This window comes from Sus scrofa, chromosome 8, assembly GCF_000003025.6.
Source record: "Sus scrofa isolate TJ Tabasco breed Duroc chromosome 8, Sscrofa11.1, whole genome shotgun sequence".
Lineage (NCBI taxonomy): Eukaryota > Metazoa > Chordata > Mammalia > Artiodactyla > Suidae > Sus > Sus scrofa.
In genome coordinates this window covers 68,022,540-68,046,494 of record NC_010450.4, presented here as the reverse complement: position 1 = coordinate 68,046,494, position 23,955 = coordinate 68,022,540, and the positions used below count along the sequence as shown (strand labels likewise).

General features: G+C 41.0%; 1 protein-coding gene across 10 annotated transcripts in view; it reads right to left on the bottom strand.

Annotated features, from left to right (window-relative positions):
• The window catches only part of SLC4A4 (solute carrier family 4, sodium bicarbonate cotransporter, member 4), a 408,259-nt gene that overhangs the window by 130,719 nt on the left and 253,585 nt on the right, over window positions 1-23,955 (bottom strand).

The window sequence follows — 23,955 nt, the reverse complement described above, 5'->3', positions numbered from 1 at the left end:
TTCTCTGTAGTAGGGGGCTCTCAGTACAGAGAGCCAACCTGCTCTTGAGTTCCAAGTCCAAGAAGTCTGTTTTGCTTTGAGGTTCTTTACAGCTGCCAAGATGAGGCAGAAGGTTCTGCCAAGGTCACCAGGGTTCTGCAGTGGGGTTTGCAGTCAAAACCTCAGTCAGTAAGAAAGAGCTCCTTGGCCTTTGATTCCTTGTGTACACATTTCCCGTGATGATCTTCTAGACAGTGCTGGGCTGAGAACAGGGTCTGGTGTTCCTAGGTAGCCTGGATAAATACCATCTTAAACACACCCAGCAGTCCATTCCTAAAGCTCACTTTTCTGTAAATTGTTTGGTTGCCCAAGAAGGAAAGGTCAGAAGAAGGGAAAAGATAGAAACTGCTCTTTTATGAGCTTAATCAGATATTGCTCTTTATTTCAAGACTACGTAAGAAAAATTATCTCAAACCTTTTCTGTTAAATAATGAAAGTTTTTACTCATCTTGCAAGCTCATTTGTGGGACAGGACTCTTTTGGTGTGATAGAGAGAAGTGATGAAACAATTATTTGAATCATTTTTTGTTTGTTTTGTCTTTAATGACTGCCCTTTAGGTTATCTTTAAGCTGTCATTTTTTTAATTACTTGGTGAATTTAATACTTTTATAGTTGTACAATAATCATCACAATCCAATTTTATAGGATTTCCATCCCACACCCCCAGCGCATCCCCTCACCCCCCAAACTGTCTCCTTTTGAAACCATAAGTTTTTCTAAGTCTGTGAGTCAGTATCTGCTCTGCAAAGAAGTTAATTGCGTCCTTTTTTCAGATTCCACATGTCAGTGAAAGCATTTGATGTTGGTGTCTCACTGTCTGACTGACTTCACCTAGCATGATAATTTCTAGGTCCATCCATGTTGCTAAAAATGCCTGTAAGCTGTCACTTATTTTTACTTATTTATTTATTTTGGTCACATCCACAGCAGGTGGAAGTTCCCAGGCCAGGGATCAAACCTGTAACACAGTGGTGACTGGGGCCACTGCAGTGACAATGTCGGATCCTTAACCAACTCCTTTCAGCTATAATTGAGAAGGATGTTTCCAATGGCTAAATTTAAAAACCACTGTCCCAATATCTAAGAGGTCTAAAAAGAGGAGCTATTGCTTGATTTCCTCCAGAACCTAAAACTTAGATAATCATTTATGATGTTCTTAGTACTGAATATCTATGATATGATCTGAGATTTCCAGGGTGTATAAAATATGAAATGGGGCAGACAAGGTCATTAAATTAGACAAAAGGCCAAAAAGCTTTGTGCCTACACGTTTTTACTCTTTGAACATTCCTGTACTTTTGTTTTTTTCCATTTTTAAAAATACAAAATGAAAATAGTCCCCTGAGGGTGAAAATTTGATTTTCTAATTTTTCCTTCCAAATATAGCCATCTCACCACCATTAATGCAAATGATTCTGCAAAGCAGCACATTTACAAAAGGCTATTAAACTAAATATAACATTAAGTACAATCCATCAGTTCTGATTTCCTAAATAGGATGAAATTCCAAGTGCTGACCTAGTTTAAAAATCAACTTGCCAAAATCTCTAGTCACATTTTATGTCTTACAATATTAAAAAATATAAACATGTTTACAGCTATTTATAATGTTTAAAACATTTTCATATTTACTATTTTACTTGGACGCCTACAAAAAGTTTATGAGAAATGCACTACTTAACCATTTTACAGAGGAGCAAAACAAAAGTTCAAAAAGTTTAAAGGACTTTGAAAAATTCATAAAGCTAAATGGTCAAGGCAGGATGTGAATTCTGTCCACTTCTTTACATTTCAGATGAATATATTTTATTACCTAAAGTTTGGAAGCTACGGTCCTGAAATTTCTAAACCATTTATACAACAAACCAATGTTAAACATCTACAATGGTTTAGGCTCTGTACAGATATCCTTTAAAATGTTTAATAAACACATTTTAAAGTATTTAACAGGATTTAATTACCCAAAATAAGTCAGAGAGAGAGAGGTAAAAAGCAGAAAATCCATATTAAAAATATTTACAGAAAATCAGGAAGCTGCAAATTCTGGGTGCTAGTAGAGCTGGCTAATGTTTTTAAAAGTTCTTTTTCCTCTTTCATTGCTGTGTGATGAACTCCACTGTCCATAAAGGCAGGTCACCTGCTCTATATCAGGGAAGGAGACTTGAAATACTCATTCATCCATTTGGTGGGCAAGGCCTTCTATCTGCATGTCTCTTGGATGCTAGCACAACCTATGCCTGCAAGCTGCAGCCCGGAATTACAGGGAAGGGAAGCCTGACCTTGACTTTGTGCGGGGGACCCTCGCCTCCCCTCTACAATTATATGCTTAACACAAGGCATTCATTGATAGGCTTGGCTGTGACTCTCATCAGATGATAAATTCCTCTAAAAAAAGGGTTCTAAAGTGCCCTAAAGAGAGAGGGATAAACCAGGAGTTTGGGATGAACAGATATACACTACTACGTATGAAATAAACAACAAGGACCTACTGTATAGCCAGGGAACTACATTCAACGTCTTGTAATAACCTATAAAGGAAAAGAATCTGGAAAAGAATACGGGAGTCCCCCTGTGGTGCAATGGGGATCAGCGTCTCTGCAGCGCCAGGAGGAAGGTATGATACCCAGCCTACACAGCGGTTTCAAGGATCCAGCTGGTGTTGCCACAGCTGCAACATAGGTCGCAACAGTGGCTCAGATCTGATCCCTGGCCCAGGATCTATATCCCTGGCCATATATCTTGGGGTGGCTACTGCCGGCAGTAGCCTATTAAAAATAAAAAACTATGTATTATTCAACTTTGTTTCCCCAGTGCCTTATACAGGCACTGCCCCGCAGTAAGTGTTCACTACGTCATTTATGCACAGAAGCCATGCGAGCACACCTTTGCTGGGGCATCTTTACATTCTGCACAAATAAAGCAAGGACGCTGAAGGCTCCAGGACAGGTGTTCCATTTGGTGGCAGCTAATTTGAGTAAGGTCTCTGATGAGAAGCAAAGAGCCTTTACTGATTCCAAAACTTTTTTTTGGGGGGGGGGGCCCACACCCGAGGCATATGTAAGTTCTCAGGCTAGAGGCTGAATCGGAGCTACAGCTACCGGCCTACGCCACAGCCACACTAGATCTGAGCCACATCTGACACCTATACCACAACTCACGGTAACACTGGATCTGTCACCCACTGAGCAAGGTAAAGGATCAAACCCGAAACCTCATGGTTACTAGTAGGATTTGTTTCCGCTGCACCACAACAGGAAATGCTGATTCCAAAACTTATGTGTCAATGAAAAATGACTCTTATATTGGGGTTACCTGACAGCTACCATTCATTGTGGTTTTGTGGTTTTTTTGGTTTTATTTTTGTTTTTTCAATCCCTGCTGAAGTGCCTTAAAGTCCTACCCTTCTTCAGGATTTATCCGTGAGATTTTGAAAGGGAGTTCTGCTTTTGGAAAATAGCTATACGTTACAATCCTTCCTAATTTAAGATTTCAAGTCTCTTGTGGTGCAGTAGGTTAAGGGTCTGTATTGTCACTGCAGTGGCTCAGGGGGCTGCTGTGGGGAGGGGTCAATTCCCAGCCCCAAAAAACTGCACTCTAAAGTCATTGTTGTTATCAAGAGGTACAGAAGTCTCCAATAATAATTTTAAATTAGTAGTAGTAATATTAATAATGATTACTAACTTTTTTTAATCAATGGTTCCTGACCAGGCACCAGACCAGGAACTTTTGCACATGTTATTAAATTCTCACCACTCTTCTATAAGCAGTTCCCATGGTCGCTGTTTACGCAGGAGGAAACGAGTGTAGAGATTTCCTCATCTAAGAGGAAAGGCACATCTAAGATCAAGAAAGGGAAAGACAGAAAGAGGATTCAAAGCCAAGTCTGTCTGTCTCCAGAGTCTAAGCTTCCCCATGCTAAGCTTGGCAACTGTTCTCCAGTTCATTTAAATGCAAGTGGAGAAAAAAAAAAAAAAAGCAGCAGCAGCAGCTTTGGAGTCAGACTATTCAGCCAATCTCAATTCTTCTTTTTACTAGCTGTGTTTATCTTGGGCAAATTACTTCATTTCTTTAAGGTGAGTTTCCTCATCTACAAAGTATGACCCCTTGACAGAGTTAAGGGATGTAAATGAGATGATGTTGAAAGTGTTTAAGCTCAGCGCTGAGTAAATAATGGGCCCCTTGATACAAGGGTTAAATGGAGGAATATTATGAGGTTCTGACCACGGAGAACATCAGTGGGGGCAGAATGCTGAAAGCAGATTTGAGAAAAATTAAGAGGCAGAATATACAGGACTTGCTGAATGTTTGGACAGTGGGCATGCAGGAGAAGGAAGAATCTAGAATGACGCTCAAGACTAGAACGCCATTTCCTCAAATGCCCAATGCTCCCTGACATCAAGAGCAAATCTTTCACCAATACTGATGAATAACAGATGCACTAGTGAAAATCTGGCTGAGCACCAAAAATATCCAAATATCCGTGTTCTCTGTTTTAACCTAAGCAACAGTTGCTGAGAACACGGAGCCTACTCATCTTCTGCATTTAGCTGCTGCATCTGAAAAGTCAGGTTGACAATAAAATACTCCACATTGCAGATAATACATAAAAAGTTCCTAGTACGCTGCCTGAAATAGCGCACTACATATTCAATAAATGGTAACTATAATTACCATGTTAGAGTTTTAACATAACCCTGGAACCTATGGGAAACAGATGATTGGCAAAATAATAAATTTTTTCCCTCCCAAAGGAATAAAGTAAAGTTACGTTGGCACGTTTGTTCAGATGTCCAATTCTCTGAATTTTCTTTTTAAGGTTTTTAAATTTTTTTATTTTTGGCCATGCCCGTGGCCTCTGGAAGTTCTCAGGCCAGGGACTGAACCTGCGCCACAGTAGGAGTGCCCGAGCCACTGCTGTGACAATGCCTGACCCTCAAGCCCCTGTACCATAAGAGAACTCCAATTCTCTGGATTTTATTTATTTTATTTTTTACTTTTTATTTTCCTGTCTTTTTAGGGCTGCACCAGTGGCATATGGAGGTTCCCAGGCTAGGGGTCAAATCAGAGCTGTAACTGCTGGCCTACACCACAGCCACAGGAACATGGGATCCTTAACCCACTGAGCAAGACCAGGGATCGAACCTGTGTCCTCATGGATGCTAGTCAGATTTGTTTCCACTGAGCCACAAAGGGAACTCCCAAGTCTCTGGATTTTGGATAGAAATCTCTTTCCCTAGTTTGTATCACATACTTAAAAACACATATTCATTCAATACAGTGCCTCTCTAGGTAAGTTAATTCTACCGAGTATACAAATTCATGAGTTTTTTTTTTTTTGTTGTTGTTGTTGTTGTTGTTTTTATCACAATATTCATGAGTTTTTTGGTTTTTACCACAATATTTACTTCATTTTGGTGGGTCTGGAGCCAAACCTGCAATATCCCCTGTAATTTATTTATTTATTTTTAAAAAAGATTTTATTAAAGTATATAGTTGATTTACAATGTTCCTTCAATTTTTGCTGTGCAGCAAAGTGACCCAGTCATACATATATGTACATCCTTTTTTTCAATACTATCTTCTATCATGTTCTAACCCAAGAGACAACATAGCTCCCTGTGCTGTACAGTAGAACCCCAAGGCTTATCCATTCTAAATGTAATAGTTTGCATCTACAAACCCCAAACTCCCAGTCCATCCCACTCCCTCCCCTCTCCCCCTTGATGACCATAGTCTGCTCTCCATGTCTGTGATCTGTTTCTTTTGTAGATAGGATCAAGGTGCCATATTTTAGACTCCGTATGATATCACTTATGGATGCAAATTTTAGATTCTGTATGATATCACTTATGGATTCTGTATGGTATCACTTATAGATGCATGGATTTTAACTTGGAAAGTCTGCAGCAATATCTTCACATGGTAAGGCTGACAAAAAATCAGATAAACTGAAGACTAAGGTGTGTGTGAGTGGGTCAATGCAGCTCTACTGTAAAACATAACTGCTCACGATAATGGCATTGTATCTCTGTTCCCTCACAGTGACACACATTTATCCTTCAATGGCTCTGTTTTCAGTGGGGGGTGGGGGGGGGAAACATGACATGCTTTACTTCTAACTCTCACCCTACCTATTAATATATTAAAAGCAGTATCTGTTTACAGCCACTAAAAGGAAAGATTCTAAACACGGGGTTTCCCTCGTTCTTTCTGCTCCACAATCTCCAGCTGCCACTGGGAGAGAGAGGTTACAGAGGGAACAGCCAAAAGAAGCCAAAACAAACAAACAAACAAAAATTACCATCGTGGGGTTAGCGACTTCAAGAAGAAAATGATCGTTTAAGGAGAAAGCTTTCATGTGCCTTCTCTTGGGCTCCCATCCCAGTTGCGGTAGCTAATAAAAAACACAGACTGCTCATTTCAAAATAAAAAGTTCACAGGATGAAAGGTGGGAGATTAGACCCATCAGAGGCGGTGGAGGCAACCCGGAGTCAGAAGTTAAATTCCTGGCAAATGCCCACGCAGCGCGCTTTTCTTGTGAGGGACCCGGCAAATGGTCTCCAGCGCCCCCACATCTGCTCCATCCCAAAGCGGTCCAGAGGGCCAGGCAAAGCTCTGCCTTCAGCACCATGGGAACCTCAGAGCTGGTGGCCCAGGCATCTTTGTCTTTTATCTCACCTGTGGTTCTCTTCACCAGAATAAAAGGAAAAGGCAGAGCTCTTAGCAAAGCACAGAATAGCAGTTCTGAACCTGGGGTCTACCTGCTGGGGACTCGGGGAGCCCACATGCACTCTGAAAGTTCATGCAAGTTGTTGTGCCTACACAATGTACTGGGCATTTCTCTGGTGGAAGCATCTGTTGTTTCATCACAAACTCAAATGGATTCTTGACATGGAAAAAGCTTAAGGGCCACTGCCTTAGACAGTCTTTGAACGGAGAAGGCATGCAATGAAGACCCAAACTGTTACTCTCTGAAGTGTAGACCTTTATACAGTGTGCAGACTGAAAGATTTTTGTGGCCCAAAGAATGGGACATTTGGGATTGTTAAGCAATAGCAGAAAAGACTAAAATTCATTCAAGGTCGTACTCCCAGAACAGAAGCAGGGGCAGACAGACACCTCTACCTGGGCCCTCCTCTACCACTGTTCCCACTGCACCACTGCAACAGAAAACAATTAAAAGAATAATCCATTAGGATATTTTTTAAAAATGTCATTGAGTAAAATTGGATAAATGTAGAAACGTTTTTCACTTAGCACACAAACGTGGTAACAAAAATCAGTCTGTAAAACTAACGTGCAGGAGCTCCCGTTGCAGCTCAACAGAAACAAATCTGACTAGTATCCATGAGGACACAGGTTCGATCCCTGGCCTCACTCACAGGTTAAGGATCTGGCATTGCTGTGAGGTAGGTTGCAGACGTGGCTCGGATCTGGCGTTGCTTTGGCTGTGGCGTAAGACAGCAGCTATTGCTCTGATTTGATCCCTAGCCTGGGAACCTCCATATGCTGCAGGTGCAGCCCTAAAAAGACCAAACAAACAAACAAACAAACTAACTAACATGTTGACATGACTCTTAAGACCTGTCTGGATGGGTGCTTTAATATCTGATTACTGGGGTCTGATAAGAAACTGTCAACAAAATGTCCATCCGCAGAGACAATGGAGGTAAGACACACCATCTCCTGACTTCCAAAGGGCTGCCGGCAGTTGTCTGAGAATTCGATACTATCAGCTGGGAAACATGTAAACCAGGTCCTTCCAGGGCTGGGATGGACCATATGGTCCCAGCAGAACACTTCAAACAGGCAGCTGTATAGCTATAATTAAATCTGTAGTAGTCATGCTATTATTTATGTAGCTGATTTTTTTTTAACGTACCCTCCACTGAGATCTCTGAGAACATGCACCAAATTAGAACAATAGAAAACACTGAAGAAGCAAAAAAAGAGAATCAAGGGGAGAATTAAGTTCTGACACAAGAGCAGGCAATGGGTATCAAAAAATTTTCCCGAGAGGTTCTTCCTCTGTACCTGGTAGGCTCTGACTGAGCACCAGGAGGTGGCGACACGTTCCTGAAGTGAGTAGTGGGCCCGAGGGTCTGTTCATGCCTCTGTCCCACGTTACACTCCACTGCAAAGCTCTACCTCTTTTTGCCTTTGGAATTTCTGAATTCCCACGTGGCATTCACTTTACATTCATCAAATCAGAACATCTTAAAAGAACTCAAAGACAATCTGGCCCAAAACTATGTTCCTTACATACAGTCCTTTGCTTCTTGACCCTTATGGTGAAATAAAAAAGTATTCAATGAAAGAATTAATTCCAATGTCACCTCTGCCCACCCCAGCCCTGGCAGGATTCAGTCTCCCTTCTCTGGGATGAGACTTCTGCCACTCTACATTATTTAAAGATTTGTCTCGCAGTGTGTACTCAGGACCCCTAAAAGGCAGAGACTGGATCCGATTCATTTTTGTAGGCTTGCTCTGTAGTACAGTGCTTAGTGCAAAGGAGGATTAAAGAAAGGCTTCATGAATAAGTTAGTGATGAAGCTCTATTTCCTATCGAATTCATACTTACATTAAAATAAAAGCTGCCTCAATATACCCTCAAGAAGCCCAGGCCACACCAGCAAATGATGAGAGACCCTGGAGGATGACAGGCCATCCTGGACCTCCAGGTCCCACCAGGCTCCCAGCTTCAGGCAGTGGCTCCAGCCTGTGAAGCAGAAGAACTGCCTGGCAGAGCCCATTCCACTCACAGAATCAACTAGACCCCCAATAAATGAATACTGTTAACTATTTGATGGAGCATTCTTCATTCCAGAAAGAAGGAAGACCACTAGAACCAGTCCCAGGGCCACTGAACACCAGTTTGAAGAAGAATATGAGCTTGCATCTACCTTGGTCCCTATCTGTGGCCCTATTTTCCACTCTTAAAATTATAGTACCACCTCCTAACCTCTCCCAACAAAGGGCATGGTCTTTAAGGCATTAGCCTGCCATCACCTCCTTTGCCTAGCAAAGCAATAAAGCTATTTTTTATCTCCTTTGCACCCCCCCAAAATAAATGAAAACAACTGCCTCCATGAAACATGCACCTGGAGTTCCCACCGTGGCTCCGTGGTTAATGAATCTGACTAGGAACCATGAGGTTTCAGGTTCGATCCCTGGCCTTGCTCAGTGGGTTAAGGATCTGGCGTTGCCATGAGCTGTGGTGTAGGCTGCAGACGTGACTCAGATCCCGAGTTGCTGTGGCTCTGGCGTAGGCCTGCGGCTATAGCTCCAATTAGACCCCTAAGCCTGGGAATCTCCATATGCAGTGGGAGTGGCCCTAGAAAAGGCAAAAAGACAAAAAAAAAAAAAAAAGTAAGAAAGAAAAGAAAGAAAAAAACATGCACCTGCTATCACAAGTTTTACGTCTGGAGCAACTGTTGGTTAATCTCTTTTCTTTTACTGGAAGGCAACCTTTGTGAACTTCCTACCCCTCAAATCTTCTCATCTCCAACAGGTATGGCTGAGTTACTTCAGTTACCTTCCCAGGCTAGTGGCCAGGCATCTCACCATCCTAGTTCCCATAACCAAGCCCCTCAACTGTTTTTGAAAATGGGCACCTTTGGAAAATCTGAATCTGCTGAAAGTTATAAACTTTCTGTCCAAATAAAGTAGGATTTTCCCCGTTATTCACTTCATGTTTGAATGTACACAGTGTAATTATTTATTCTTGCTAAATTCTTTGTGGGTTCAGCCCGCCAAGATCATTCCCCATCTTGATTCTATCATTTAAAATTTAGACAGCTAACCTTGTCAATTTTGTGTCCTCTGAGAATCTGGTAAGTATGCCTTGTGTCTCAATCCAAATTGCTAATAAACCTGTTCGGCAGGACAGTACGAGCTAAAAAGTCCCATGGCACTGGAAATTCCTTCCACCTTTACATTGGTTGTTAATTCACACACTCGAGTATAATTATTCTCTAGCTGAGAACCCTGTGATGCTCACACAGCTCTCAGTTCATCAAAGAGTTTACAACTACATCGTCATGGACCCTAAGGACGCCTTACCACAACCAAGTGACCTGCTCAGGAAAGAAAATGTGATAAATATACTTATGTTCTTCTATTTAACCTATATAAGCCAAATTAGCTTTGTAGGCAACATGCAGTCTCTGTCATATCGTCTTTTTTTTAGCATCTCCTGTAAAACTGCAACCATTCTTAGCTTGCTAACCATACAAAAACAGACTACCAGCCGGCTATGACCCTGACATTATCTCTTCAATTCTGAAGCAAACGGTGAAGACAAACATTTAATCAAAAATGAGAATAGGCAGCTACTAGATAACAGTTATGGTAGCAGCATGATGGAGAAGCATAATGTGCAACCAGAGCTTACAATAGCAGGCTCTTGTCTAAACCAGGAAATCCCAGGAGACTACCCTGCAGAGGTGACCCGTACTGAGACACAGCGGGTGAACCTCAGGTGCCTGGGCAGGAAGAGCATTTCAGTTGGAGGAACCAGCACTGTGCAAAGGGCCTGGGGCAGGGGGAAGATGGTCATGTTAGTGGATCTGGAAGGACCATGTGTGTGGTCAGAGTAAAATCAACAAAGGAGAGAACCTTGCAAAACCACTCTGGAGAAAGACATTCGGCAGGATAAGAGGGGACTGTGCTAAAAACTCTGGGCTCATCACACAAAAATGGTTTTAAGTCATGAGCAACAACCTCTGTAAACTCCTTCAGTGCACAGCCGGTCTTGTTTTTCATCTATATATCTCACAGTGTTTTATCAGCCTGCTACATTCTCAGATTTGAAAATCCTAATGGTTTGTATGAATGCAAAAATAATTCTTAACATCCTACTACAGACTGGATAGCGGCTTGCTACCTCCAGGAAAGAAAAGAGGAAAGAGAAAACACCACCACCGTAAAATCTTACCTATAGACGCCTATGGAGACTATATCCTAAATTAGGATCTATTCTAATAAGAATTTTAAAATTCCCCAGTCTTTTATTTTGCTACTTTGTCTTGAACCACTTCCAAAATGACAAACATACTGCCTCATTTTTTTCACTTGTTCCATTTTCTCCTACTTTGTTTCACAATGTGTGTCCTACTCTTCTAGTCATAAGGAGGCAGGAGAAAGCAGGTGGGGAAAGAGGAGTAATGTCCTTTAAGCACCGAATTAATCTTTCCTGGTGCACTTTGCATGATCACCTCCTTTCATCCTCATAAGAACATGAAAAATAAGTTTTTTCCCACTTTTTCAAAGGCTCAGAGACATTAAGTGCCCGCATAAGATCACTCGGCTAGTAAGAAGGGAAGCTAGGATGTGAACCAACATCTCTAGGATTGTATAAAACCCAAGCTTTTCTACTACATTACGCAAAACACATTTCCTGTTATCCAAAAAAGCTCTAAAAGGGCTCTAATTTTTTTATTCCTCTGATGTAAATGCTTTTCTCCTACTCTTTCCACACTGAGATATTACAAGTGGAGTTTAGATCAAGAAGGCACAGCTGAATTGAAAATAATTTGCTCATAGCACAGTTCAGACCATGACAGCACATGTGAAGAAATCTACAAGCTCATAGCACAGGGAACTATATCCAATCACTTGTGATAGAATACGGCAGAAAATAATATGAGAAAACGAGTGTGTGTGTGCGTGTGCGCGTGTGCGTGTGCGCGCGCGCGTGTGTGTGTGTGTGTGTGTAAGTACGTATTAACTGGGTCACTTTGTTGTACAGCAGAAAATGACAGAACATTGTAAATCAACTATAACAAAAAATTTACAAAAAAGAAATATACAAGCACAAGAGCATATAGCCATTAGCATAACATTAGAGAAGAGAAAATCTTCTAACAGCCTTTTATTTTAACAATATCTGCCTGTAATGCTACTTTAGCACATCTTTTCAAAGTGATAAATGGTAGAGAATTTTTTTAAACCAGAGACCAAAATGTGACACGAATTGAGGTCTTTCCTATGCTCACTGCGCTCCACCCCCTCAGCAGGACGTCACTCGGGAACTCCCACAGACACGTGGGAACAAGACCACAGGGCCATCAGCCCAAGAAAAGCCCTTCGTGACACATTTTTACGGATGTTTTCATAATGTCCGGATGAAAAGAGCTACTCCCTGAGGATTCCCCGCTTTGAAGAAAGAGTTTCACAACTCTTTTAAGTAGTAGTGACAATTGTTTTTTTCCTAAACAAAGTCTTCCTCCAGAGTGAGTGCCTGGGGATGCTTCTTAGACAGGCAATGAATTAAGCATCAAGTTTTTCTTCATATGAAGCATCAATGTAGAAGCTATTTACTGAAATTCCTAAAATGCCTTTGCTTATTTCTCAGGATCATAAATAAGCTGATATGGAAACAGGCTTTACCCACAAGTTTCATCTGAGAAACAAGTAATGCAGCCAAAGATATGACAAGAAGAGATAAACTTCTCTCATCTCTGACCGAAAGAAACACGTCATCCTAATATATAGCTGGATTTCAACTTGACTTGTTCTTTTAAAAATTTTAATAGTAAACAGATTTTTAACAGATGAAAGAGCAAACTATATTTAAAATGTTAGCATTTACGTGATTATTCTCACTGAAAAAAAAATGTGTATGTAATGTATGAGATGCTAGGCAAGAAGGTGCATTTCGAGAAACTGGTTAACCTAATGAAACATTCTGTCAATTCTCATGATCATAAGTACTAATTTTTAAAGATGCCAGAAAGAAAGTACAAAATGCTAACAATACTTTCAGAAATCACCTTTCTCTGAGAAACTCCCATAGTCATAGTCATTTTTGCAACCTTTAAAAAAAAGACTTTTGAGAAAAAGGGTGAGCAGAGGCTGATTCTCCCCAATTAGTCATCATCGTCATTACACGCAGCAGCAAACTTACACGGCTCCTGCCTCGCCCTCCACCCCAGACCCTCTGCCTTCCCGGCCCCCTACCCCATAAAGAAGATGAGACGTACACAGTAAAAAACAATAACAAATGAGGCCCTCTGAAGTGACAAAGAGTAAGTGTCTTAGACGGTGTCAGAATTTGAGACAGGAATAATCAACCTGAGCCAGAATGGTATAAGGAGAAAGCAGCACTTGACCTAGTTCTTAAAGTAAAGATAGGAGGAGGTCCCGTTGTGGCTCAGTGGGTTAAGGACACAGGTATCCATGAGGACATGGGTTCAAACCTTGGACTCACCCAGTGGGTTAAGGATCCAGCATTGCTGTGAGCTGTGGTGTAGTCTGGCAGCTGTAGCTCTGATGGACCCCTAGCCTGGGAACTTCTATATGCTGCAGGAGCAGTCCTAAAAAGACTAAATAAATATATAAAGTGAATGTAGGCCGGGAGTTCTCTTGTGACACAGCAGGTTAAGGATCCAGCATGGTCCCTGAAGCAGTTTGGGCCACCGCTATGGTACAGGTTTGATCCCTGGCCCAGGTTTGATCCCTGGATGCCATGGGTGTGGCCCAAAAAGAAAAAAAGAAAAAAGTAAAGGTAGGTCTTAGAAAAGCAGAGAGAAAAAGAGACATTTGGGTCCAGTGGAAATGTAACGCTATTCACGGCGGCCCATCAGACACATTTCACCAGCAGACAGAGCAGCGGATACAGAAGTTAAGAACATGAAACCCCAAAGAGCCAGATTAGCAGTGTAGCTAATCTGAGAAGTGAGGAGTGAGACCTAAAACAAAAATGCCTTCCAGCCTACCCAGTCTTACTGCAAAACAAAACCAAAGATAGCAGCAGCACATTTCAATAATGAAAATGACAGTGACAATTAAGACGTATAAAATTTAAAGTGTCTTAAGCACATTTTTCACACAACAACCCTGTGGAGAAAGTGGTTCAGACTGAATTATAAGACCTGTATTATGAAACAGGACACTGAGATTCAGAGAGTTAAGGTTTACCATGCTTATTTAAGTCTTCAAAGCTATTCCTGTGATCAGCTTCATGAAAAAGTTCAATAATAATTGTTATTTTCCTCTTACCAGAAAAAAAAAAAAGAATTCAATGATGTGTATTGATCAGACTTAATGACCTAGAAGTGAATATAGCAAGAATGAATACTGAACAGCCTGCAAGTTAAGGGACGGCAGTGTTTCTCAAAGCCAAGAGAGACTCTATAATTCAAGTGAGTATCCACTATGATCCCTGGACAAGTCAACTGGCTAATTCATCTAACCTACTTTTGCTAATTCTACAGGTAACTAATTATTTAAAAAAAAAAAAAAAAAAAGTTAAAAAAAGGTTAACATTGAAACCCCGTTGTATTTCATCCAATCTGGGGGCGGGGGCTACTGGCCATGATTCAAAGAATTTTAAAAGTCACATTATTTTCCATTTGTTGGATAAATCAAGTCATTCACTTGTATTGTTAAACTGTGGAAAGTTAGGTTCCAATTTCTTTCTCACATTTCTTACCTAATATTTCCTCCAAGGAAAGATATTTTATTTGGCTAAAGCTCTTATCTTCTGTTGTTTATGTTCTCTAAAATGAAAAGATGCTTCTAAAGTCCCTCATTTCTCTTTGAGTGACGGCTCCGGCCCACACAGTTATCTTGTCTTTCACTGAACGGCTGCACGTTCCTGTCAGCACCACACAGTTTAGGTGGCCACTCCAGCTAGACATAAACTCTCCATCTGAGATCATATTTTAGGCTCTACTTTTAATACATCAGCCTCTTCTCAGTGACCTCCATCAATACCACTCGGGGGATGGGAACAAAACAAAAGGTTGGTTCGCTGAGTCTTTTTAATCACTGTGGCAGCAGAAACTCCAGTCACCAAAGACCCTTAAAATTTTTTTAATTGATGGTTTATTCATTTAATAACAATTCTGAGGATTAGCCAATTCAGCATGATGTGTGCCACAAAGATAAATCTAACATACTATCAGCTGGACACCTGGGGCTTAGGACCTAAAAAAGTTCAGCAGGCAAATGGGCAGAATTCACTGCACTCACTTAGAGCCAGGCTCCAGGGCCAGAATGCAGCTCTACCACTTAGATGCTATTTAACTGTGGAAAAAATTCCTTAATGTCTTCGGCCTCAAGTTTACCAGTATATAAAACATGGTTGATAACAGCAACCAAAGCAGTAGTGTAAAAAAGTCTCTAATCTATGTCAGTCGTCATTAGTTACACTTTGTAGAAAAAGAGACTCAATAGTATGAGAAAGAGCCACTGAAGGAGCCACAGTGCCTCAGTACTGAAATGATTCCCTCTAAAATGATTCAGTTACCTTCTAGCCTCTTGTATGCATACACACAGAACACTGATGAGGCAGTAATGTCAACTGGGTATGATTTACCCCTGGTTTCAGATTGCAAAAAAATTACCACTACCATTTTAACATGGCGGCAGAGAAAAAATGGAAGCACGGCCTTTCAATTTCAGTTCAGTTGTAGGGAGTGAAACTAGACCATTGGTGGTAACACCAGGAGAAATGGGGAAGCTCTGCTGGTGATTGATACAGTCATGAAATTCTGCAGAGGGGAATCACCAACTAGCCACTAGGTCAATCTGACAAGTGAGCCGCCCTTGTCTTTCTGAAAAAGGGCAGGAAACACTTCCTCCCATGGCTTGACATCTTTGTAAATCTACTCTGCAGAGATGCCTTGTTGGGAAGAAAGTAGGGAAGCAGGAAAATCTGCAAAAACACCCCAACATGTGATAATGGGGTCACTGATCTTTTGATGTTATCCCAGATGACAACACTCTGTCAAAGCCCCTCATAAAGGTACAGCTTTTCATTTAACCGACTTCACAGTATGTATCTAAGTTCCCTTGAAATCCTCTGGAGAGTGGAGGATGGGGAGGAAGGAGACTCGGGACCAAAGAGCAAGTGTGTGGGACAGGGCTTCAAAGAAAACACTTGTCCAACCCTTTTTGTGATTTTTCCTTTTTGTTCCAAATGCTGACCACCAAGAAGGGCTCTTGAGAGGAAGCCATTTTTGGTTGCCAAGGAAATTCTCACAAAGCCAAGGATTCCTCTTAGCGCTGGAACGGCAGCTCCTGAAGTAGAAGCCATCAAAACCATACAGGTGGCCGAGCCTACAAATACTGCACTGTTCACCTCCTTACCCCAGAATACAGGCGGATCAGCCAGCTCAGAGATCCAATTAGACCAGGAGAATAAACCCAGTTTTAGCCTTGATATTTTAAGCTTCTGAAAAAAAAAAAAAAAATCCCCCAAAGTGAGCTGGGAGGCAGATGCTAGTGACTGAGATTCTTTTCACTTTAACTGAGTTGCTAAGCTTTCAGTGGAGTGAATCATAAAAGAGGAACTCAAATCTGATGGGCAGACAGTCTCCGAGCATTGGAGGAGGATTTATTAAAGTGCTTAAAAGACCTGGACACCAATTGGTATAATCTTTGGGGAAGGTAACTGACAACACACGGTGACCCAGCAATTTTCCACTTACGAAAATTTCTCCTCAGCAGTACTCGTGAAAGAATGAACAAAAAATTACAATGAGGCTATCTCTGAAAGGCTTGTTTGTAAAGGCAAAGAAAAGAAAATAAGTACATATCTATTAATAGAAGATCATTTAAATAAAATATGATTCCTGTATACTATAGAGCCTTTAGGAAAAATAAGGTAGATGTCTGTGGCATTGTTAGGTTTTTTAAAAATCCAGTTGCAGAGCAATATGATCCCATGTGTATTTTATATAAATAAGTATATACATTTTTCTGCATAGAAAAAGTCTAGAACTCTGTATCAACCTGCTAATAGTGCTTATTTTGAGGGTGAGAATTCGTGCGCTTTCACTTTGTTTTATTCATTTTTGCTTTGTTTAAATTTTTACAGCAATTGTGTACAATTATGAATCAGAAAAAAACCAAAGTTTAAAAAATATGGATAATAAAATGTCCCTATAGCAGAAAAAGAATGAGTCCATGTTCATATTTACAATTATTTATAAAGGTTTCTATAACCATGTCCTCGGGGTATTTACCACAAGGTGCTGTTGCTTTCTGTTTTCCACTTCCAAGGAAAAAAAAGGTTTGGTTTTGTTTTTTTTAAACAAAGTTCTAGTCAGAGGTAGGGAACATGTGATATGAGAATACACATCCATCAAAGATAATTGCTGATGGCATTCAGCTACTTTCTGCAACTAGTTACTGGTACTAGGTACTGACTCTGCAATCTAAGTACTGGTACTGGGTACTGTACTACAGGCACTGGGCATTCGCTACTTTCTGCAATCTAAGTACTGATACTGGGTACTGCCTCTGCAATCTAAGTACTGGTACTGGGTCCGTCCTATAGGCAGACTGCCACATACTGGAAAGAGGAAAAGGTGACATCAAATGTAAAACATGCCAGATAATCATTTAAGACAAGTAAACCTGCAAATCCTTTTGTGAAATGTTGAATATGGGAATGTCCTGCAGTGCTCCTAGAGTTTGACTCTTGGATGGGTACAGGTGACGGGTGGCTCAGGACCCCACTGGGCGGCTCCATCCTCTGCCTACACGTCTGATGCCCTTTTCAGAACAAGAAGGACTAAGATGCTTGTCACTGTTCCTTAGACCTCTGGGGAAGGTACCTATGAGTCACCTGATTTACCCAGGTAACAACCAAAAAAGCACTGCAGGGAACAGGCACAATCATTCAAAAGCTCAGTTCTCGGTGGCCTACGCTTTTCATTATTATTAACTAATAATTTAATCTAATTGATAGTGCATAGAAACTATTTAAACTAGTAAGCTCACTTTCTCTCTTACCATACTTCTGTGGAACAGAAAAACTTCCTTTGCTGAGAGGAATAAGGTCTTAACGTCTGCAGTAAACATATTAAGAAGTTGGCCATGGAGTCTGCTGGGCTGTGTAATGCCCTGCAGTGGTCCTCCAATGCTTAATTTCAGGAACATCACCAGGTGATCCAGAACACGAGCAAATCTCTCCATCCCATCACACAAAAAGATCCCCAGTGCTGCTTTTAAAATGTAAATCAGAACACACAACATTCCAGGTAAAACTCCTAAAGCAGCATCTCACTGCACTTAGAATAAAACTAAAAGGTCTTTCTGCCTACTTCCCTGGTCTTACCTACCTCTCCACACCTGCTACCTCTGGTCCATGACTCTGGTACTTCTTTTCTTCTTTCTCTGTGTTGAATAAACCACACTCATTCCTTCCTCAAGGCTTTACTCTTGCTTTTCATTCAGCCTGAAAACCTCTTCCCCTAGACCTTCTCTTCTCTGGCTAACCTGCCTCCGTAAATCAGCTTTCCTGGGCCTCTCCACATTACCCTGCTGTATATCCTATGCAGCACTTATCATTGTGTAAGATTATCTTGTTTACTGGTTTTGTTGTTTTCTGTCTATCTGTCCTCCAAAGCATAAGGACAAAAAAAAAAAAAATTCTCTGTCTCATTCACCTCTTCTTGAACCCTACTTCCAAGAACAATTTCTAACATGGAATATATGCTTTAAATGAATGAATGAGTTCAAATCATGGCAGCCCGCCATTAGCGGGGGAATTTAGAAGTTCAAATTTGTTGTGGTTGGTTTTAAATTTTACATGGGTTGACATTTTACAAAAGATTCCTCTTTTCCTCACCTGAAAACACAAGAAAGAGCTGAGATTACCTGAGACAAGATGACGCAAAATCTGTTTTTCAAAGAAGAATAGTTTTCTGATCCAGATAAGTGGCTTTCACAGAAAGTACAGCATTATGAAAATGGGAAAATTCAACTGTCAATTTTAATCAGGACCCAGGTCCAAGAGCACAGGTTCCTGGAGTCAGGATGAACAGCGGTGCTTCTCAAACACTACTAACAACCACTTGATAATTATTTAAGAATACAGGAGAGAGCACAAGATGGGAGAAGGAGGCGAGAGAAAGTAAAAAAAAAAAAAAAAAAAAAAAAAAAAAAAAAAAAAAACTTGTTAAAAAGAGAAAAGAGAAGGCCAAACATGGGTTAATTATCTAAGTGGTAAGCTAATTTCCTTGTAAAGGGGCTCCAAAGACAACCATTGCAATGGCTTCTCCGGTACCCAGCAAGGCATCCTAGCCAAAGGAAAAGCCACTGAACCACAGAAAAGCTCACTGCAGTTACCAACACTGCAGTGACTAAGGACCCCAACGGCGATAACCACCTCCTCACAACATGCCTCTCTTCTCTGGTTTGCACAGATGTGATTCCATCTGGAGCTTTCCGACACAGCAGCATTGCACTGCTCCTTGAAAACAAGCTAAAGACAAGTATCATAAACTCAGCACACACCAGCCCTTCTGCTAGGAGTGGAGAGCCTTCCTCTGAGGAGCAGAGCAATGGGAGACCACCCACTGCTCAGTGGGAATCAGAGGGTTTTCTGGCTGAGCCATGGAAAAGAGAAGCAGGTGCTATAGTCCTTTTCCGTCACTGTGAATATGAAATAGCTAAGGGAACCGTTACGTGAGTCTCAGGATGGAAATCAAAACGAAAAAGTCACCTCGGCTGAATTTAGTTGACTCGCTCCTGCATCACACGTGGGTAAGAAAAGGATTAGAGGGTCATTCGATCACCAAATGTTTCTTTCTAGATTTCATTTTAAGGCAGGCATGGCTGAGCAGTTTCAAAACGTCTACCTGGTTTAATGATCTCATCCTCTTACTCTCTGACAAAAATACTTAAATTCAGGCAGATCTCCACAAAAAGACGAAGACTTCAAAAATAGAAATCAAGACAATCAAGTCTATCTCAGGATAATAGACAGCAGATAATGCTAAAAATGATTACAGTACACTTCAGAAATTACCTTAGGCCAAAGTCCACTAAGAGACCTGGGGAGAGGCTCTCAGATAAGCTGGCTAAATAGCAAGTATCATGAAAGTGATGACTAGATAAGAAGTTATAAGGTTATGTGAGCTGGAAGTGTCTCTCTAAGAATCTGCAAGGGGTTTCTACATCTATGGAGTGCAATTTCACTTAGGTTGCTCATGTAATTGTGTGATGTTACTGCATGACTGATTAACCTGGGAGGGGGAAAAAAAAAAAAAAAAAAGCCCTTTTAAAAAAGGCATTGTACCACCGAGCACAGCATCTCCTCCAAAGAGTTAAAGCGAAGAGGGAAAATGCTAAGGTTTTGTTATTTTCACACACTCCCCTGGAAATGAGAACCAACCCACTGCATTTGATAAGCACCCACGGCAGCTGTAAATTTTTTCAAGAACCGAAAAGGAATAAAAGGCGATAGAAAAACAGATCAATCTAAGGTAATTGGGGAAGATAACTGGATAATGAAGAAAAAAACCCTCCATAGCAACAAAACAGAGGAGATTATTTATGTAGATTTACGAGTCAATGAGCTCCATATGCATTTTTTAATCTATTTTTCCCCAGGTGTTTTTCTGCTTAATAAATATATCATCCAAGTGGGAATATTGTTGAAGCACTGAATCACCTAATTTTGGCGATGCACTTTTTTCTGCTGTTAACTATTTTGAGCTATTTCTCAATAAAGCAGCCGCTACTGAAATCCTAAGTACATAGGCTTGGCAGAGCCAGAGAAAGTGTCGTCCACAGATTTGTTTCTTCTGTTTTCCCAAAACAGAATCTCATAAAAAATATGCCCCTAAATGCTGTCACTACGTTGCTGTCAGAGAGAGAAACTCTGCTCCTCTTCAGAACTCTGAACATTAAGCCCATTCCTTGTGCTACTGGGAAGTTATATAGCTCCAGGAAGTTGGAAAGCAACATTTCAACTGTTCAAATTGTATTCAGGCGGAATAATCTGTCAATCAGAAAACTTCAGTTCCAGTTGGATGGAAGATTTTGGGGCCAACTTGGAAAAGCATACAGGACAAGTTTGACTTTACTGCCAAGATCATTTCCAGGACATTGGCTAATTAATTATAAAAGCTTTTTCAAAACAAATTTGAGCCTGGCAACATTCTTTTTCTACCCAAACAGAGAAAAGCAGGTTATAAAGTAAAAGCTTGAATTTACTGTGGTGGGTTTTTTTTTTTTTTTTTTTTTGGTTTTTTGTTTTTTGCCATGGCTTCATCTTTTTAGCAAGTCCACCTTCTTCTCACCCTAAAATGATCCAGGAGCTTGTGTATTTAAAATTACTAAAATAGCAGGTATAGAAACTGGAAATGTTCATTTGAATTTGTACTTTACCTTTGGTTATAGAGGAGATCATGGGTCAGTTACAAATCTTCTCTTCAAACTTTTTGGTAGGAAGAAAGGACAGTTTCTTTCTCTTTGTGGAAAACGAAGAACTCACTGGATTATGGACTATGGCTATTGTATTAGATACATGAAGATGGATAGTTGCTCTTACAATGATATATTCACCAACTTCATTTTCTGACTTTGAAAACAAAAAGAACAAAACTCTCAAACTACATCTTCCTGGTTTTGTCTTCACATGAACCCTGATGAATATGAGATGCTGGTGATAGGCATTTGAGGGCTGCCCAGATTTTCTAGCAAAACCTCCACCCACAAGCATAATGTTCCAACCTATTACTTCTAACACCAGAATCAAAACCTTATGTAATATGCATACTAAGCCATCAATTTCTTCTGCATATGCCCACATGAGAAGACACCCAAGAAGGTAAGAAATTTCTCTCTGCATTTATCAGCAGTTATTGACAAATTCCTGACAAGAGAACTATCTCCAATAAAACAAGCCTTCTTTTTTTTTTTTTTTTTTTTTTTGTCTTTTTGCCATTTCTTGGGCCACTCCTGCGGCATATGGAGGTTCCCAGGCTAGGGGTTTAATTCGAGCTGTAGCCACTGGCCTACACCAGAGCCACAGCAACATGGGATCCGAGCCACGTCTGCAACCTACATCGCAGCTCACAGCAACGCCGGATCCTTAACCCACTGAGTAAAGCCAGGGATCGAATCCAAAACCTCATGGTTCCTAGTCAGATTCATTAACCACTGAGTCACGACGGGTACTCCAAGCCTTCTTGAAAAAGCATCAACCGGATATTCCCAACTCAGCCTTACCCAAATCAAGGCCCCTGGCAAACCTTATCATCAGAATGTTGCTTGGTCAATATTGTATAAAAGCCAAAATGTGAGAAACAGGGAAATTCCTGATGTGGCTCAGCGGTAACAAACCCAACTAGTATCCAAGAGGATGTGGGTTCGATCCCTGGCCTCACTCAGTGGGTTAAGGGATCCGGCATTGCCTTGAGCTATGTTTTAGGTCACAGACACAGCTCTGATTAGACTCCTAGCTTGGAAACTTCCATATGCTGTGGGTGTGGTCCTAAAAAAAAAAAAAAAGACAACCCTCCCCCGAAATATGAAAAATAGTTTTGAGGAAAATTCTCAACAAGTCCTAGTGGAATGTGTTTTCCCTTTCACTACCAGTATGACCCTAGCATAGTATCCAATATTTACATTATCTTTCCCCCATTTAATTTCAAGAGAGAGGCCAATGGTAGGAGGGCGAGCTCCCCACATTGGCACTGAAAGGGGGAGCAGTGCTATGAGTCAAGAATTAACCTCAGAGCAGAGGGGTGGTAATAAGCCCTAACCAAAGCAGAGTTCCTCTTCTGGGGAATGCCTGTCAGTTAGGATGAGAAATATTACACCAGATTTCAAAGAATCTTAAAAGGCAGAGAATGCTGAGCTTAACTTGAGAGAAGGTATCATGAGCTTTTGATCCAGCGGAGAAATCTAAGGGCAGTAATATGAAAAGTGTACTGAATTGGGAGAAAATGGAGACCAAGAATGAATTCCAAAGACTTTCCCAGCATCTGTTCTGAGATAATGAAGGCCCTATTATGCCGCTGCGGTGAGCGGGAGAAGAGAGAATCAAAAGTCATTTCAGAAGAAAGAACATAATTTTACCTTTCCTGCACTTTTTAGAGTTCACCAGGGTTTAAAAACTTCTGCCAGTTAAAGAAGAACACTGTCGTCAATAAGGCTCCGTTGCCTTAGGAATATAAAATTCAGACATTTGGGTTTTTTTCTTTTTTTTTTTTACTTTTCAGGGCCGCACTCTCTGCATATGGAAGTTCCCAGGCTAGGGGTCGAATCGGAGCTGCAGCTGCCGGCCTGCACCACAGTCACAGCAATGCGGGATCCAAACCAAATCTGTAACCTACACCGAAGCTCATGGCAACACTGGATCCGTAACCCACTGGGCAAGGCCAGGGATCAAACCTGCATCCTCACGATGCTAGTCGGATTGGTTTCTGCTGTGCCACAAGGGGAGCTCCTCAGATTTCTTTATTCAGGGAGAATTTTCAACCAATTCATCCAAATAACTCATTTTACTTTTTAATGTAAAGTGCAAAATTACACCTCCTCATCATTTTCTACCAGTTTCAAGCCCAGAAACTAGGAAATGGCCCGTTTCCATCATATTCTCTTGCAAAGAAAGCAAATCGAGATTCAAAACCTAATGGCTTTTCATTTCAAATAGGCTATGTACTCACTGTTTTAATAGCACTAACAAAAACATTGTCACCTCTGCCCACAGTACCCCCCAAAGTTAACAGCTGCTAGCATTCCCCAGCCCTTTGGCATTTTAACCAAAGCACTTTTCAAATAAATTATATTTAATCCTCACAATAAACCCGAGGTGGGAGTTACTACTGTTTCAAAGCTGAGAGAACTATAGATTTAAATTGCCCAGGTAAGGACTTCCCTTGCAGCCTGGCACTGTCACTGCTGTGGCCTGGGTTTGATCCCTAGCCTGGGAACTTCCACACGCCACAGGCGGGACCAAAATGAAAAAACTACCCAAGTGAATCCATCCGTAAGAGCTGGAGTTGAGACTAATGCTTATCTTTTGAACATGAAATCCCTCTACACACTTCCTGTTCCCTCAGAGAAGGTGAAAAAAAAAAAATCTACACATACTGGTTCATTTTAAGTCAGGGAACCACCATTTCTGATCTTTTCCCAGAATCTTCTGGATACACATTTAGTCTTAT